At 37.5% G+C, this 10,900-nt stretch overlaps 1 pseudogene; it reads right to left on the reverse strand.

Annotated features, from left to right (window-relative positions):
• Positions 1–588: 588 nt before the first annotated feature.
• LOC150015506 (glyceraldehyde-3-phosphate dehydrogenase pseudogene) lies at positions 589–1,656 on the reverse strand (annotated as a pseudogene).
• Positions 1,657–10,900: the final 9,244 nt, after the last annotated feature.

A 10,900-nucleotide genomic window follows, 5' to 3' on the forward strand; every position in this document is an offset into this window, starting at 1 on the left:
CTGCTCAACCTTAACTATTGCGGGTGCCACTATAATAAAAACGGCAGGAGTTCACATTAACATTGGCTTCCCCTTATACTCTTTCCTGTTACCCATCCATTAACCAAACTACACTACCTAATGGAGGTAAAGGCTGCAGCTTTACTCCCAACAAAAATAACAAGATGGCAACTTACAGGTGGTAAATAACATATTCCCCAAACATCAGTGTACGAATATCCCCCGGAGGCTACTCTCCAATCAAGAGAATAACATCTCACTCCAATGATTTCAAATTAGGAATAACATCTCAGCCCACAAAACACTAAGCAATGACAGCTATTTCCTGTTTATTTTTTGAAATGTATTACATTTGCAATACTTGTAGAGAGAATATATTTTTTAAACTCATCTTTATAGTGGGGATACTTTTTTCTTTTTGGGGGGGGTACGGTGAACTTTATTGATGGTGCATGACAAGATAGGGCTCCCTAAGCCCCACCCCTCTTTAGGGGGCCCAGGATGGCAACTAGAGATCAGGAGATTCTCAGTATGTTGGGGGATCGGTTTGGGGCAAGGATTCTCCAGCAACTGAGGGCCTCCCTTCCTGTCGCTGGGGCTGGTGGTCCAGGGGGTTCTTACTCCTTGGTGGCCATGTGGACCATAAGGTCCACCACCCTGTTGCTGTTGCCAGATTCATTGTTATACCAGGAAATGAGCTTTACAAAGTGGTCATTGAGTGCAATACCAGCCCCAGCATCAAATGTGGAGGAGTGGGTGTCACTGTTAAAGTCGCAGGAGACAATCTGGTACTCAGTATAGCCCAGGATACCCTTGAGGGGGCCCTCTGATGCCTGCTTCACTACCTTCTTGATGTCATCGTATTTGGCAGCTTTCTCCAGGCAACAGGTCAGATCCACAACTGACACATTGGGGGTGGGGACACAGAAGGCCATGCCAGTGAGCTTCCCATTCAGCTCAGGGATGACCTTGCCCACAGCCTTGGCAGTGCCAATAGAGGCAGGGATGATATTCTGGGCAGCCCCTCAGCCATCATGCCACAGCTTCTGAGAGGGGCCATCCACGGTCTTCTGGGTGGCAGTGATGGCATGGACTTTGGTCATGAGCCCCTCTAGGATAACAAAGTTGTCATGGATGACCTTGGAAAGGGGGGCCAAGCAGTTGGTGGTGCAGGAGGAATGGCTGACTATCTTCATGGAGTTGTCATACTTGTCTTGGTTCACACCCATCACAAACATAGGGGCATTGGCAGAAGGGGCAGAGATGATGACTCTCTTGGCTCCACCTTTTAAGTGAGCCCCAGCTTTCTCCATGGTAGTGAAGGCCCCAGTGGACTCCAGAACATATTCAGCACCAGCATCACCCCATTTGATGTTGGTGGGATCTTGTTCCTGGAAGATAGTGATGGACTTTCCATTGACAACGAGCTTCCCATTCTCAGCCTTGACTTTGCCTTTGAACTTGCCATGAGTAGAATGATACTGGAACATGTAGACCATGTCGTTGAGGTCAATGAAGGGATCATTGATGGTGACAATATCTACTTTATCAAAGTAAAAAGCAGCCCTGGTGACCAGACACCCAATACGGCCAAATCCGTTCACTCCGACCTTCACCATCGTGTCTCAGGGTTGAGGCTGGCACTGCACAGGAAAACGCAGCAGTCCATTGAACTATAGGAGCAGAGAACCCCTATAATGGGGACACTTTTATAACACATTCAGAATATATTGACCAATAGGTGATTTCCTGAAATTAGAAACAATTTTTCATTCATAGATACTACCACAATGTAATCCAGACTAAAATACAAAGGAGTTTTACTTGCATGCCATCATTAAAATCCCTGAAAATGAGGAAGAAACCAACATTTTCAATGCTTATAATATACCAGGTGTTCTAAATCTATTTTTTATTTCTTATTACAAAACCTTATTTTTATCCCCCAATATACTTTTGAGAAAGTTGAGACTCATATTAAGCAAACAACTTTTTCTTTTCATAGAGCCAGTAAGTGGAGGAATAGGATGAGCTACAACTTTTGTCCGATGATAAAATAATTGTGCTGTTAGTTTACAAAGGAAAAAGAAGAGAGAGAAGATCACATTTTTTAATTTTTTATTGGAAGATAATTGCCTTGGAGACCCTAGAAGTTTGAAGACCTTATTCTGAGAGTTTGTAAGGCATACTAGGCAAAGTTATTATGGTTGTATAGAATTGGCAGCCAAGCATCTCTTCCTGATCAGTAAGATTGACCCTTCCAGAATTTCAAGAGGCTGGTAAACTCAATGTCCAGTTAATACCAGCCTCTGAAGGTGAATGTGATGCTGTGGAATTGCCTAATAGGCACCTTATTTTCACTACTATCTTTTTAGAATCTTTAATCATAAGCAATCTCCCTACTGCATGCTTTTGAGTTTCATTATGTAGGTGACAGTATGACAATAGCAAGTTTTCAGAAAACAATTCCCATTCTATTTCAACATGAAGGTAAGCTTTGTTATGACTTCATTTAATGCCTATTTCCAACCTATTTTCAGTTGAAACCCTTTAAATCAAAGATGTCACTAAGTAAAATGTTAACATTTAAATGTCTGTTATTTTAATATAACCACCATGTGAACTACTTTCAAAAATAAATTGAGGACTTGGTTGTGACAAGGGTTAGAGAAATGAGTAAAATCCCACAATCTTCATGAAGCTATCTTGAAAAACTGGAAGTGGGGTATTGATTTGCACTCAACATAACTCTGTCTGAACATGCAGCACCCTGGCTCTTCACTCATCACAAAAAAACACAGTGGTGCCATTGTCTCTTAAGACATGTGCTTATCTTAGATACTCACATGATGTCTGAACTGAGCCATTGTTTATATTGTCACATGTATATTCAATGGTGTTTTTCTTTGTTCAGAGTAAGATAGAAATTACCACTCTTTGATTTATTTGTGGGATTTAGCCCACATAATGTTCAATCAATAGTTTTAATTAATATTGTGTTGATTTTAAAGATACCCAGTGTTACCATATAAGGACGCCTGTGTATTATAGATATATATTTATCTTTCTAAAGTGATATACACACACACACACACACACATACATATATATGTATGTATATATGTATATATATACACACACACATATATATGGGTGGGCAAAAGTAGGTTTACAGTTGTTCATATGGAAAAAGACATGCAGGTTATGATTATTACAGTAGCTTTTTAACTCTGTGTTTTGTGAACTCACAACTGTAAACTTACTTTTGCCCATGCTGTGTATTTTATGAATAGCTTTGGGAAACTCTTAGAAGTAACATATATTTTTATGGAGAATGTACAATTTAAAAATATACAGATTTTAATATATGATTTCAAGAAGTAAAAAATCCTGTTTGCCTACTTATGGACCTCCTAAGCATACCCGCCACCCCCCAAAATTAAGATCTTTCATTTTAGAGACGATAGTAAACTAATTTTTTCTCAAATAGTCTTCTGGAATGCATATAAAAAATGAGATTTGAAGTAAAACTTAGATCCATTCTTAGATCTTCTCTGTATAACTTTCAAAAAATAACCTCTACCCTTCTTGACCAGTCTTCTACTTACATCCATGATAGGACCAGGGTCAGTGGGGGTTCATCAAGGCATATTTTTACACGAGATAATTTACAAAAGGAAAAAAATAGTGCACAAGCATCTGACTTACTAAATATATACACAGACACATATATGTACATATATGTGTATATACACATGCATACACACACACACATTTTTTTAAGGCAGAAAATATTTGCCTTAGAGAGCTTTAAAACTTGAAGGAGTTATTCTGAGACTGTATAGGTTGCATTTATGTAGACTGTGTATGATCTCTTAGATGGTATTTTGGCGCCCAGTCTTCTTGTGCTTATCTAGGATTTTACTTGAGTTTGGAAAATATAGAGGGCCCAATTTATACATTTCATCAAACTGTATTAACACAGCACCAGAGAAATGATTCTCAGAGTGGGGGTCCCAGACCAGCAGCCAACAATTTGTAGGAACTTGTGAGACTTACAAATCTCAGCCCTACACTAGACCTGCAGAAACTCTATGAAGGGGGCCCAGCAAGGGATTCTGGTTAGGAATTACTGCACTGCAAAGTTCCCCTTCTACAGAAAGCTGTATTTTAATAGTAACCTGAGCCCACAGGTGCACCTCAGCCCCAGTGGAGACCACTCAAATCCCCAAGCCTGACAAATCCTTCATCTTAACTACACACCTTCCTTTGAACATCAAAACTTGCTCAGAATTCTCTGTTCACATCAATATATAAAACACTAAGCATAAAGGGATCAAACATTAATATCTGGGCATTTGAGCGAGATGTTGATTTCTTGCAAGCAAGACAAAGCCCTTCTCAATGTCTTCCTCCTGCTTAGATGAGTAAAGACCATCTAGTTTAAGTAAACTAGCAAACGTGCATGTCGTTCTTGTAAAATAGATATGTATCTATTTGTTTAATTTTTGACCGAGGCTCTTCAGTTTATAAAAGTCCAAGTGAATTTTACTAGCAATTTCCCCAGAGAATCACTGATAATTATTACTGAAAAAAATTCCCAACACTTTAAATTACAGTTACAAATCATATTTTTTTACTTTTAATTTTCACCATATTGTACAAATACATCTAATTATTCTCACTCTACATAGTATGCTATAAAGTGCCTTAGGGGACTGATTGGTTTATCAATTCAATTAGAAAGTTGGTTGTTTTGATTAATGTCAACTATTATCTGTTATAATGAGTATCATAATGCAATCTAATTAAGAAAAGAAAGTACTTTAAAATTTCCAAACCTATTGCTGGTATGGATGAAAATAAAAACAACAAAAGCTGTCTTATTTCATTCAATATAGAAAAAAAGAAAATACCTCTTTGTATTTAGCATCACTAGATTCTAGAACTTGGTAAAAAACTGATATACATGATGATAATTCTGAGGCATTGAGAAAAGGATCAATCATGCCTGTCTGCTCTGTGTAAGAAGGCAGTGAAATGGAGCTGGGGAGAAGACATGGTAGTGTTGAGTATGTATCATTGGATTCAAAACCATAGGAAAATGAAGAGCAACCATACTTTTCCATGATAAATGCTCTAAAACTAATATTGTCAGGGATATCTCAGTGCTTTTTAAAGGTTTTTCCTGGCCCAGTGTCCCAGAGGAGATGGCACTGGGTGACTTGAGCAATGACAGTATGGGATGAGGTGGGATGACAGGGTCATCTGCCCACCTCTCACCACCAGAGCATTCAGAATCTTTCACCAGAATCTTCAGAATCCTTCGCATTCTGAGAGGACCTCCAGATGCCTGGGGCTGTATTTGCCCTTCTACAGATGGTGCGGCTTAAATGACAGAAATTTATTTCTCACGGTTCTGGAAGCTGGAAGTCCAGGCTCAAGGCATCAGCTGATCCTCTTCCTAGTAAAAGCTGTCTTCCTATATTTGCCCTTCCACAGATGGTGCGGCTTAAATGACAGGAATTTATTTCTCAGTTCTGGAAGCTGGAAGTCCAGGATCAAGGCGTCAGCGGATCCTCCTCCTGGTAAGAGCTGTCTTCCTGGATTGCATTCAGCTGCCTTCTCACTGTGTCCTCACATGGTGGAAGAGAGGCCTCTGGTGTCTATCCTTCTCCTTTTATGGGCACCAAGCTGATCAAATAAGAGCCTTTCCCTTATGACCTCATTAAACCTTAATTACCTCTTTATTCTAAATTAAGGTCACCTTAGGGGTTAGGACTTCAACATGAATTTAGGGGAGAATAACTTAGTCCGTAGCTACAGCTACACAAATGCAGACTTTTTAACTCTATAAGATCAGTTCAGAGGAAGCACCCAACTCATAATTAGTTTCTATTTTTTTAGCCATGGTAAAGTCACATTCTTTCAAGTTTCTTACCTAAGGAGAGTGTGGGGGCAGGAATCAGAACAGTAAGTTGAGGTTTATGGGAATTTACTATTTATGGAGTACAAAGTGTTCTAAATATGAACAAAGCAAATATAAAATGGGGATATTATTGAATAATTAGTTAATAACTCTATAACTGAGACATTTCTTTGGATTGTGCTTGAGTGTCCTGAATTGTCCTTGAAGTTCTCAGTGTATCTATGCTTCCCTAACTTCCCTCTCTGCCTGAGGATGTTAAGATGATCATTTTATGGTGTATCCAGGCAAAGGAAGATATTTGGGGAAAAAATATTAGAATCTCCTGATTCTCTTAATCCATTTGCAAACAATTGTTATCTATGAATCGGGTGTTTTAGAAAACATGGATCATTAGTCCTGTGTATCATTCTGCATTTTTGATAGATTTGTTTTTGTGGATGTTGCTGATCTCATATACAAACTTACATGCACACAAAGCTATTATATTACTAGACTTAATAATAAATAGATTTTAAGATTTTAAGTTATTTTATTTCATTTTAGGATAACTACATCTTTAAGGAAGTGATTTTGATGATAAAAGTTATGTTGAATGAAAAGCATTTTTGACCAAGGTCCTAGACTGAGACCGTACTTTTGTTTGTATCTATGTCTTTGGTCTATGTCAGTCATAAAACCAAAATCATCAGGAGATAAGAACTGTGATGTGTATATGTGTGCATATATGCATAAATACACATGCATTCACATGTGTTATGTATACATACATGTATATATGTGTGTGTATTTTCTCACTTGCAGTATCATCTAACCTAATATCTCTTTCTAATTCCCATGATCTATTAACAAAAACAGTTAGTTTTTATTCCATGAAGGAACAAATTGATTCCTTCAGGTACAGACACTGGCTTCCAAATGGCAAAATCTGACTGCTCCAGCTTGCTGATTCAGCAAAATGAACTCTGAATTGGTCTATTAGTCACAGCGAGGAGAAGTTATGAACCAGAGTGGCTCACTGCTGTATAATAAATATGGAAAGTGGTCTTTCAGAGAGTGGTTCTTCTCGCCACCTTTGAAGGCATCCAGTTTTGGGCAGTGAAATTTACTTGAAAAATGTTTCTGGGCATAGGATAATTTCAAGTCTATTACTTAACATGTTTTTGACGGAATTAGTGCAGGTGCTTAAGGAGAAAGTTTGTTTCTCCTATTTTTTTCTTTGCCCCTTTCACAAGGCTGCAAGGCTTCTAAACATTCTTAACACACATCCCTGTTGCATCCTAGACAAAGCAAACATTATTTATCATTTTGCACAGGTTGGATGTCTTGAAGCAGCTTAAACAAAATTACAATTCTTAACATTTTTCTTTATTCTTTTAGGTTGAATCATTTGTGGGACAGAAAAACCATAATGAATTAGACATTTTGAACAAGAAATCCAGTGGCTTTGTGTAGTTATTACATGATCAAGAAAAGTGTGTGTGTGTGTGTGTGCACACACGCGCATGCACATGAGTGTAAGACCATGAAAAAAAGACATTTATGAGAGAAAAAATGAGAACTTATATCTATGTGAATAGAGCAGCATTTTTTATTGATATCTTGATGCTTTATTTTTACTTTAAAACTCCCTGCATAAAGCAGAAAAATGTCTAAATTCATATTCCTTGAAATCTGTGAACTCAGCTACCACTTCTTTAATGTAATGTCTCTGGGACATGAACCCATTATGATGATCTGATTGGTAAAGCAAGGTCATTAGATAGCTTTCTCCAGAGAGATAACTGCCAGAAAGACAGAGTGATTAGAGGTAGAAAAGCTTTTTTTTTTTTTGAGGTTTCCTGTTTTGCCACTTTATCTATAGGAAAAATAAAATTATTCTTCCCTCGTGAATAAATTCCCAAAAGAATTTTAACTTCAAATAATAGCAGATTCCTTTACATGCACAATAATTTTTGAATACCCATTATAAATGTGCTTTCTAACTACACTTTTTGATGCATGCACATCATTTCAATGAATGAAAATGTGCATGTACTGAGGGACAAGATACATCAGGTTTTTATTTTGAGGAAAGCTCGGTGATTCCTACACATACAAAAAAATTATATTTGATGTGTTGATGTGTTCTTTGTTGGAAATTGAGCAAAATATTTGGGAACCTAGAAGTTTTTCAAATTCTTTTTTAAAGTGTTACTAATATTACTGTTCTAAGGGAAAAAAATTATAACGAACACATAGTTACAGAACCCAAAACAAATAAACTGGCAAAGGTGTTGCTTCATTTGGGGAATTATAGCAACAAAACTGAAATTGGATTGAACCTGTTTGGAATCCAGCTAAATCCCCTTGTAATAACTACAGCAATGGTATAGGGGAGTAGCTGTGGATGTGTGAGCCAGTATATCAGGGCAGCTACTAAGATAAGCCAATTTGGGAGACAAAACAGAAGTCAAGGAATATAGGCCTTTGTACAGTCAAATTAGATTTTCTGCCAATACTCTGTAATTTGTAATAACAAGGGCAACTTCCACTGGAAAGCATGATGATGAGTATTTTGTGTTAAAATATCAAAGAAAAAAAATCAGGCTGCTTGAGTAATCTACTCTTTACCAGTATTGTAAAATCTACCAAGTTTATTTAACTATTATTCAATGCACATGTATTCTTTTACAGATTTAGGGTATATGTCTGAATATTTCAAATTTCTGATTTCAAAAACTGAAAATTCTCACTAAAAGATAATGACTGATTGAAGGTGATCAAGTATTGATTATTCTTACCATACAGGAAGGCTTTTCTGTGTCTTAATATCACAGTGGTGGGATTCTGGAGCGGTCTTTGGCAAAAGATATTTGAGTGTGTCACTGAGAAAAACCTGGGAAGTGGAACTGGAGGGATGCTTCAAACAGAAATGGTTGTTGATGGCAGGTTAATAAGGGGTTCACACTTTGAAACTAGAATGAGGTTAGTCTTCAACAAACTGTATAGCAGAGTGCTAAGGTAAAAGAAAGGGTTTCTATGGAACATTTGATCAAACAAATATTTATTTAGTGCCTACTATGGGCCAGACAAAAGTCCTTGTCATCATGAAGCCTATATTCTTGTGTAGTTTACATCCTAGTGAAACTTACATCCTAGTGAATTTTGGCATCACTTTAAATGATCTAGAGTCATTGGAGAAATGTATCCCATATTCTAGTTTAAGAACAGTTAAACAAATTGTGATCAAGTTCATAATAAGTGAACTCAGCAAGTGTTATTCAACGAATAGATCCCAAGTTAGTGAATATATTTCAGGAGAAATAAATCACAGAGATAAATAAATAGATAAGTGGATGGATGGATGGATAGATAGATAGATAGATAGATAGATAGATAGATAGATAAAATAAAAGTTGAAGTATTTAATCAGCTTTCTTGATTTTTATTGGAAAGAAAGAAACTTTTAACCTTCAGGTCACCTTAATATTTCTTGTTTGTTGTATTTGTTTTCTATTGCTGCATAACAAATTACTATGAACTAAGTGGCTTAAAACACCAAAAATTTTTATCTCACAACTTTTGTGGATCAGGAATCTTATCTCACCAGGTTGAAATCAAATTGTTGGTAGGGGGTCTGACCTCATCTGAAGTTCAGAGTCTTCTTTCAGGTTCACTAGTTGTTGGCAGAATTTATTGTCTTGCAATTGCAGGACTGAGATCTCTAATTCCTTGCTGATTGTTGTCTGGAGGTTGCCCTCAACTCCTAGATGCCTCCCATTCACAGACCCCATCATATCATGCTGTTTTCATCAGAGAGCCATTTACATAATGGAATACTATGCAGCAGAAAGAAAGAATGAACTCCTACCTTTCATGGCAGCATGGATGGAACTGAAGAGTAAGTTAAATAAGCCAGGGGGAGAAAGACAAATACCATATGATCTCACATAATACAGGAACCTAATGAACAAAACAAAAATGAAATAGAACCCGAGGCATGGAAACAAGGAACGGGCTGACAATAACCAGAGGGTAGGGGGATTCAGGGAAGAGGGGAATGGAAGGGAAGGATCTAATCAAGGAACAGGTATAAATGACCCATGGACATGGACAACAGTGGAGGGAATTGACTATGGGAGAAGGGGGTGGGCAGGGCATGGGAGAACAAAGAGGATAATTGGGACAACTGTAACAACACAATTTTTTTTTCTTTTTTTCTGAGAAGGAAAGGGAGGAAGAAAGAGAGGAAGAGAAACATCAATGTGTGGTTGCCTCTTGCATGCCCCTAACAGGGGACCCGGCCCAAAACCCAGGCATGTGCTCTGACTGGGAATTGAACTGGTGACCCCTTGTTTTGCAGGCCAGCACTCAGTCCACTGAGCCACACCAGCCAGGGCTAGAACAACAATTTTATAAAAGAGTTTTTCCTACCACATCATCATTCCAACAACTGCTTTTGAGTGGTTACCTCCAGGGTCATATGACCTCTCTCCCACCTATTCAGTGGCAAGAGCCAGGGGTCTGCAGTAAAGTAATGTGAAAGCAGTTCATTTTAGTCCTTAAAATAAGTGACTTTGGCATCAGATAGACTATATTCAGATTGACTCCTAACAGTGCCACTAGGCCTCAGTGTCCTTACTTGTAAAATGGGTAGACTGCTTTCATAAAGTTGTTCAAAGATGAAAGGAGATGCAACCAGAGCATTTATGTGGTACCCAACACATAGCTCCAGGCAGGCAAGAACCATGTCCTTCTTTTTCTTTCTTTAATGTTCAGTTTTTCTGGCACATAATTGGTCTTCAATAAATATTTGTTAAATAACTAAAAAATAAAAACAAAAAAGTAACTATCATTTTTCTTAGATATTTTACAGACACCAAAACATAATATGTGCAGTTTTATATATAACTTACCAAATATTAATAGCAAGACAACAATCCTTCCATATTAAATACTAGCAAAAAAATCACTTCTTTTTATCATGTTAGT

This window comes from Furipterus horrens, unplaced genomic scaffold, assembly GCF_987537825.1.
Source record: "Furipterus horrens unplaced genomic scaffold, mFurHor1.1.pri manual_scaffold_3, whole genome shotgun sequence".
Lineage (NCBI taxonomy): Eukaryota > Metazoa > Chordata > Mammalia > Chiroptera > Furipteridae > Furipterus > Furipterus horrens.